This window comes from Salvia miltiorrhiza, chromosome 5, assembly GCF_028751815.1.
Source record: "Salvia miltiorrhiza cultivar Shanhuang (shh) chromosome 5, IMPLAD_Smil_shh, whole genome shotgun sequence".
Taxonomy (NCBI): domain Eukaryota; kingdom Viridiplantae; phylum Streptophyta; class Magnoliopsida; order Lamiales; family Lamiaceae; genus Salvia; species Salvia miltiorrhiza.
Genome location: NC_080391.1, coordinates 52,043,551 through 52,051,175, shown reverse-complemented (window position 1 = coordinate 52,051,175; position 7,625 = coordinate 52,043,551). Strand labels below are relative to the sequence as shown.

The 7,625-nt window shown below is 41.0% G+C and overlaps 1 long non-coding RNA gene across 2 annotated transcripts; it reads left to right on the top strand.

The window, feature by feature from the left end:
- The first annotated feature begins 1,579 nt into the window (after positions 1–1,579).
- Positions 1,580–4,310, top strand: LOC131025012 (uncharacterized). 2 transcript variants are annotated; one of them, XR_009102052.1, is made up of 2 exons: positions 1,580–2,281; positions 2,705–4,310. It is a non-coding gene; the product is annotated as an uncharacterized LOC131025012 (long non-coding RNA). The 2 variants fall into 2 exon arrangements; XR_009102051.1 differs by having other exon boundaries at positions 1,621–2,281; positions 2,710–4,310.
- The last annotated feature ends 3,315 nt before the right edge of the window (positions 4,311–7,625 follow it).

Genomic DNA, 7,625 nt, shown 5'->3' with positions numbered 1-7,625 from the left:
ATGATAAAGGTGTTTTAAGGTGGGTCCATTAGTGACAAATGGTAGTAAATATAGGAAAAGAAAAGGAGTAAAAGGGTACAAAAAGCAGAATAAGGCATTAAATTGTAGATAGATTTTAAAGGCAAGTATGGCATTAAATTGTGGACGGAGGGAGTACTAAATTTATAATTATTTATTACTTCCTCCGTCCCGGTCAAAGTGGTGCACTTCTTTTGGACACGGGATTTAAGGAGAATAAGATTGTAGTGTAAAGATGTGTAAATGTGTGTGAGGTCACATTGTTTGTAGTGTAAAATTATTATTATTATTTTAAATAGGAGGCTAAAACGGGGCTATGAATAGAATCATCCTTTATTTTATTTTATATTTTATACTTGCTCCGTCCCTAAAATAACTTCCTCTTTTTCCATTTTGGGACATCCCCCAAATAACTTCCTCTTTCTTTCTTACCATTTTGGAAACCTACCCCACCACTAATAATAGTATTTTATTTATTCTTACTTTTCACTTTTCACCGCTCTCAATATTAATTATAACACTTTTCACAACTTTCAATAATAATTATGTCACTTTTTCTCCACTATCAATACACTTTACAACTTTTTATTAAAACCCGTGCCGTCCCCAAAGAGGAAGCCATTTCGGGGACGGAGGGAGTATTTATTTGGGCCTTTAGCCTCCAGCTAGGGATGTCAATGCAGCCCGAAACTCGTGGGCCGATCCGAATAACCCGACAAAATTAGAGGGTTAGGGTTGAAAAATCGCAACCCGAAAAAACCTCCAGCCCAATTAGCCCGCACCCGACTAACCCGGAACCCGATAGGGCTAGCTCGAAAACCTGATGGGCTGGCCCGGTGGGCTGACGGAATTGTGACTAATGCATCCAGTTACAACTTCTGCTATGTTTAAATCTATGGTATTTGCTTAAATATATATATATGTAGCCTCATTAAAAAAAGTGAATTTAATTAGTTATAATATATGTGTGTGTGTGCAATCTCATTAAAAAAAGTGAAATTAATTATGAATTTTTTGTAGAAATTGATTATTAGTATCTCATTAGTTAGAAATTAATTATTAGTATCTCATTTTAAAATGATACCAATTTTATTTATTTATTTATTTATTTTCTGTCAATGAGACGTGCATGGCAAATCCACTAATTATTCAGTAATAATCCAGATTGATTGTAGTGCATTGATACATGTTAAATTTTACTATCTCATTTTAATATAATTTTGTTTATGTAATCTTAAATATCTTATATTTTTGCATTACATGCTTTGCTATATAATTTATATCTTTAATATCTATGTATATTTTATACATTATACATTAGATTATTAGGAATAATAAAATACAAATGATAATTTTATTTTTACGCCTTTAACCTGATTAGTCCGATGGGCTAGCCCGAAACCCGAAAGTTTAGGGTTAGGGTTGAAGATTTACAACCCAAAAAAATCTCTAACCCGATTAGCCCGCACCCGACTAACCCAAAACCCGATAGGGCTAGCCCAAAAATCCGGTGGGCTGGCCCGATTGACATCCCTACCTCCAGCACAAAAGCTGTAAGGCTGGACAATTCATCTCCTCACAATCTGTACAAAACCTTTTTTTTTTTTTTCCAAAATGAATTCTCTATTCCACATACGTCACTCTCTTCTTCCCTTAATATATACTCCCTCGACCCACAAATATCCCCCTCTGTCTTCTTCAATCATTCTCAAAACAGACTTATATTGATGTTTCCATAAGAGAGACTTCAAAATTTCAGAAACTCAGAACACCAAAAATCAAATCTTTACATCTTGAAGGCCAGGCGCCGCTGACGCGGTGTGAATGGAGCAGCAGCAGCAGCGACAACCCTCCTTGGCCGTCTGCCGTCGGATACGCAAGAGAGAGAGAGAGAGAGAGAGAGGCAGATGGGAGGTGATGAGCAGAGGGTAAGGTGAGTGAGGGAAGGCGATTGAGTGAGGGAGGCGTCGGAGCCGGCGAGCAGGTGGCGGCGGCGGGAGAAGAGGCGGTGGTTCTGGGAGAGAGAAAAAGAGAATTATAGAGATAGGGGGGAGGGGACCGAATTGTGAGTATGGCTGGTAATCGGTTCAATTCGGTTATAATCGAACCGGTTAATCAGAATCGATTAACGGTCAAAGTGATAACCGAAAATCGAACCGATTAACCGATTTAACCGGTTAACCGAATTAACCGGTTATTGAGGCAGATTAGCAAAACAAAATTGATCCGACGACACAAGATTTGCAAAACTGGATCATTTCAGGTATCATTGGTATAATTAACCTGTACTATCGTCTTTCCTATTTCATAAGCAAAACAAAACTTCTCACTGCAGAACTTTTGTTCTATCTTCACAGAAATTAGAAGCTCAAATAAAATTTAAATTTACCAAAGTAAAGCTGGAGGTAAAAGGAGAATCAACTTAATCACCTATTCAAAATTTCTTTTACCGACATTATAATCAGCATCAAAGCACTAACATTGTATCTATATAAATTTCTCATGAAAATTAATTTCAGGCAATGAGATTTTCTCATTGCAACAACCTCCATGTCAACGGAGTGAAACACATGAATAGCCAAAGGAACCACATTTCAATAAATGGATGCAATCGTGAAAATATTTCAAATCTTCATATTACTGCACCTGGAACTAGTCCTGATTGAATTTCTTTTACTTTCGAAAGCAAAGGCCGAAGGGAATTGCCGGTGGATTAGCCGACGAACTGGGGGAAGGCAGTGATGCAGGTAAGATGCGGCGGTGGGAACTGGGGGAGGGCAGCGACGTCGCTTGGCGCTTCCCTCAACCCTCGCAGAGTAGCAGAAATTCGGGGGGAACTGGGGAAGGCCGAAGGGGAAGGAGGCAGAGCCGATTCTGATTTCTGAAATTGGGGGAAACGGAAATAGCTGGGAGCCCTAATTCTTATACATTATTTAATTTAAGGGTTAATTGCATGAAAATACACGAACTTTAGTCGCAATTTCATTTTGCACATAACTTTTGAAACTTACATTTTTAATCATGAACTTTGCATTTGTTCCAAATTTTCCTTAAAATTGAGCTCCGGCAGCCGGAAAGATGACGTGTCTTCAAACATGCTACGCGTATGTGACACGTCATTAATTCAAACGACGTGGCACAAAACGACGTCATTTTAATACCGCGTTTATCAATCCCCAAATCGAAAACCCTAGCTCCCTCAATCTTAGCCATTAGCGGCGGCGCTCTCCGCCGATAAAGGAGGAGAAAAGGGGAATCGACGGCGTGAAATGTGCGTCGTATTAGTGTGGGCGTGTGATTTTAATTTCGAAGAGAAGTATCGCTGATTTATGCTTAATTTACTCTATTTTTAAGGGTTTGTTTGTGCGTGTTTTAAGATAATCTTCTGGAAATTGGTGCGTTTATGATGTATTCTATGCTTTGCAGGAGATTTAGGCTTTCGAGATGGAAGAATGCAATTTTGGAGAATTTTGGATGAATTTGGCGCTTTTCTAGATGTTCTGGTCTCCAGAGCAGAGAAATCACCGTTCCTCTGGAGTTAGAGAAATCACCGTTCCTCTGGGGTCAGAGAAATCACCGTTTCTCTCGAGTCAGAGAAGTCAAAGTCCAGAGCAGAGAAGCGCCAGCGTCAGAAAAGCGAAGTGCCAGTACATCGAAATCAAATCTCCAGTGCAGCGAAATCAATCGCCAGAGAAATCACCATTTCTCTGGAGACAGTGAAATCAAGAAGCCAGTGTAGCGAAGTCATCACCAGAGGAGTCAATAGTCAGAGCAGCCAAGCAAAAGGCCATTACAGCGGAATCGCAAAAGTCCATTACAGCGGAATCGAGAAGCCAGAGAAATCATCGTTCCTCTGGCGATACCAGAGAAATCGCCATTCCGCTGGCAACCCATTCCTCTGGCGATAGCAGAGAAATCGTCATTTCTCTGGCGCGACCCGTTTCCCGAGTGACATCCATTCCTCTGGCGAGAGCTGTGAATTCAGCAAGAGTGGGAGTATTTTCCGGAGCGTGCATCCAGCTGGAGAGTTGCCTTATTTCACACGATTCTATTACCTTTAGAATTCTACTTTGCATGGCAACTTCCAAGTTGATCCGAAGGAAATCTGAAAACTATAAATAGGTCATCTTTTGACCTATTGAAGGACATCCCCCGAACCTAGAATTCATATTATCAGTTTTATAGCTTTAGAATTTTATTGCTTTCTAGTTTTCAAGGCTTGGATCAAGATTGAAGATTCAAGCCGCTACTTCAGTTTTTATTCGGTTTTTATACAATTTAGTTTTTTTACATTGCTTTCTTCTTAATTATGTTTAAGTTTTATTTTAGCATGTCTGGCTAGTTTCCTTTAGCAGATTCTAGGGTTTGTAAATAGTTGATTGAATTTATGTGATTTATTTGTTAATAGCTTTGTGCCTTCCAGTTTATGATTCATAATTCCTGGTGCTTAATTTCTTGTGAATTATCTGATCAATAGTTTGCATGTTTAGCTATTCGGTTTGAGACCTAGCGGAGATAACTGTTTAGTGGATTCGGGAATGTATGATATGATTTTAACCTTGAGACCTAGCGGAGATAGGTGGATCATAGGGAGCTATTCTTAAGAGCTTTTGGGAGTTAGTAGATTTTCTTGAGGCCTAACGGAGATAGATAATTTACTAATCTACGATCGTTGCTGCTCTAGCGAGAGTAATTGATTAATTAAGTGATCTCTCATCATAACTGGATTATATTGGTACATAGGATTAATAGATTTATTGCATGGATTTAGTTAATGAATTTACTACCCTAGGATCAGTTGTCTTTTATATTTGATATTTCCTACGTGATTTTAATTATTGTTATTTGCGTTTTAATTTAAGTCAACCAATCTCTATGTTCTGTTACCTGTCTACTACTTAAGTTTGTTTAGGAGATAGCTAAAGTCGTTTCGTTGTGTCAGTCCCTGTGGATACGATACTTGGTTACCAGTTTGTGCTACAATTGCACCGTGTTAGTTGCGGTAATTTGTTGCTAATAATTTAGTGATCAACTTTTTGGCGCCGTTGCCGGGGATTGATTAGAAATTACTTTAATATTTCCGATAGGACTTTATAGTACTTCAGGCTTTTATTTGTTTTTTTTTTGTTCTAATTTTTGTTTTTTTTAGTGTGGTTTTGTAGGGTGCGCATGAACACTGGATCTCACGGAAATCCACTTTTTGAGTTGGACCTTGAAATCAGCAAGACTTTGCGCGATCTTAAGAAGCAGAACAATCAAGTTGAGACAAATACGATGGCTACTCCTGAGCAAATCCAAATTCAAATGCGAGCTCTGCAAGAGCAATTGAAGAAGCTGATTGATAAATCGGAGGCTGAAGAGGGTCAGAAGCAACCAGCCATCAATGAAGCATTCATACCACAATATGTGTATCAGGAGCCCCCACGAGTAAACGTAAACAACTTTGAGCTGAAAACGGGTTTGATCACGATGGTCCAACAGAGCCAATATGGTGGACAAGCGATCGAAGACCCTAATGCGCACTTGGCGCATTTCCTGGAGCTGTGTAGCACGGTGAAGATGAATGGTGTCCCTGATGACATTATCCGTCTTCGTCTTTTTCCCTTCTCACTGCGGGATAAGGCGAAGTCGTGGTATCATACGCTACAGCTGGGAGATAATATCGTGTGGGAGGATTTGGCTCATGCATTCCTACGCAAGTTTCATCCGCCTGGCCTTACGTTGAAACTGAAGATGGACATCGTACAGTTTCAGCAGTACGATGGAGAAAAGCTAGCGGAGACGTGGGAGCGGTATCAGGAGAAGCTCAGAAAGTGCCCAAGCCATGGATTTGATGAAGGCACGCTTGTAATAATGTTCTACAATGCCTGCGGGGAGCGTACAAGAATGCACATGGATACAGCTGCAGGTGGCTCTCTACACCAGAAAAGTAGTTCTGAAGCATGGAGCGTTATTGAGAGTATGGCTTCTACGAGTTACCAATAGCCATCTGAGCGAGTACAATTGAAGAAGGTAGCAGCTGCGTCAAGTTCTGATCCTATGGCAGCAATGGTTACTCAACAGGCAGCGATGGCTACACAGCTGGCAGAGCTGACTACAAAAATAGGTGAGTTGAATGTTGGATGTCATGAGCAAGCTGTGATAGACCCTTCAGGCATGGAAGATGTCAATTACGTGAATGGCAGAAATTATGGGAATTTCCAGCGAGGACAGCCAGGAATGTATGGCAGAGGTCAACAATTTTAGCAGGGTCAGCAGCAGTTCCAGCCAGGAGCACGCCCGCATCCTAACCTTTCTTACGGAAATCCGAGCAATGCTTTGCAGCCTCCACCTGGATTCTTTGTATCTAGCGGAAGAGTTATAAATGAGCCGAAGAAAGCATCAATGGAGGATATGATGCAGCAGATGTTAACAGAGATGTCTAACATGAAGACAACTGTTAATTCAAGGATGACTAATTTGGAGTCTCAAGTAGGAAATATTGGGAATAATTTTTCATCACTGTCCAAGCAAGTGCAGATTTTAGAGAATCAAGTTGGTCAGATGGCTAACCAAGCAGCTGCACATCACAAGCCGGGCCAGTTTCCTAGCAACACTGAAATTAATCCCAAAAATCAGTGTAATGCAATTCATTTGAGAAGCGGAACCCAATATCAGAATCATCCAGAGCAGCGGGATCAGCCAGAGCAGCGGTATCAGCCGGAGCAGCGGGATGGTAAGGAAAAAGGTGTCGAGATTGTTGAGGATGATTTGGAGACGATTGTGTGCGATTCACCGCCTACTTCTAAGGTATCGTCGAATACCTCTACTGTTAAGAAGCCTATTCCTACTCCTACGTTTCCCAGGCCAGAGTACAAGCCTGTAGCACCCTTCCCGAATAGCCTGGCAAAGCCGAAGATGGATCAGAAGTTAGCCAAGTTCATGGAGATGTTTTCAAAGCTTCACATCAACATTCCTTTACTTGATGCTTTAAGAGATATGCCAGGTTATGCCAAGTTCCTTAAGGATGCAGTCTCCAACAAGAGAAAATTGGGGAAATATGAGACGATTAATCTTTCCGAGGAATGCAGTGCAGTGCTACAAAGGAAGCTACCATTGAAGCAAAAGGATCCAGGCAGCTTTACTATCGCTTGTGTGATTGGAGGGCAGAACTTCTCCCATGTTCTTTGTGACTTATGGGCAAGCATCAATTTGATGCCTCTCTTTATTTTCAACCGGTTGGAGATTGGAGATATCAAGCCTACCTCGATTGCTTTGCAGATGGCAGATCGTTCCATCACATATCCCAAGGGAGTTGTGGAGGATGTTCTAGTGCAGGTGGAGCAGTTTATCTTTCCTGCAGATTTCATAGTCTTGGACATGCCGGAGGACAAGAATACTCCATTGATCTTAGGACGTCCGTTCCTAGCTACGGGATGTGCGTTGATAGATGTGCAAGAGGGAGATCTGACTTTCCGCGTCAATGATGAAAAGATGACGTTGTCCATTTATGATGTGATGAAGAAGCCAGCTGAGCCATAAATCGAGGATTGCAACTCAATTGAGTCTGTAGTGGATTCCCCTGCAGCCGTGAAGGATCCTTTGGAGGAGTGCATCACACAGTCATT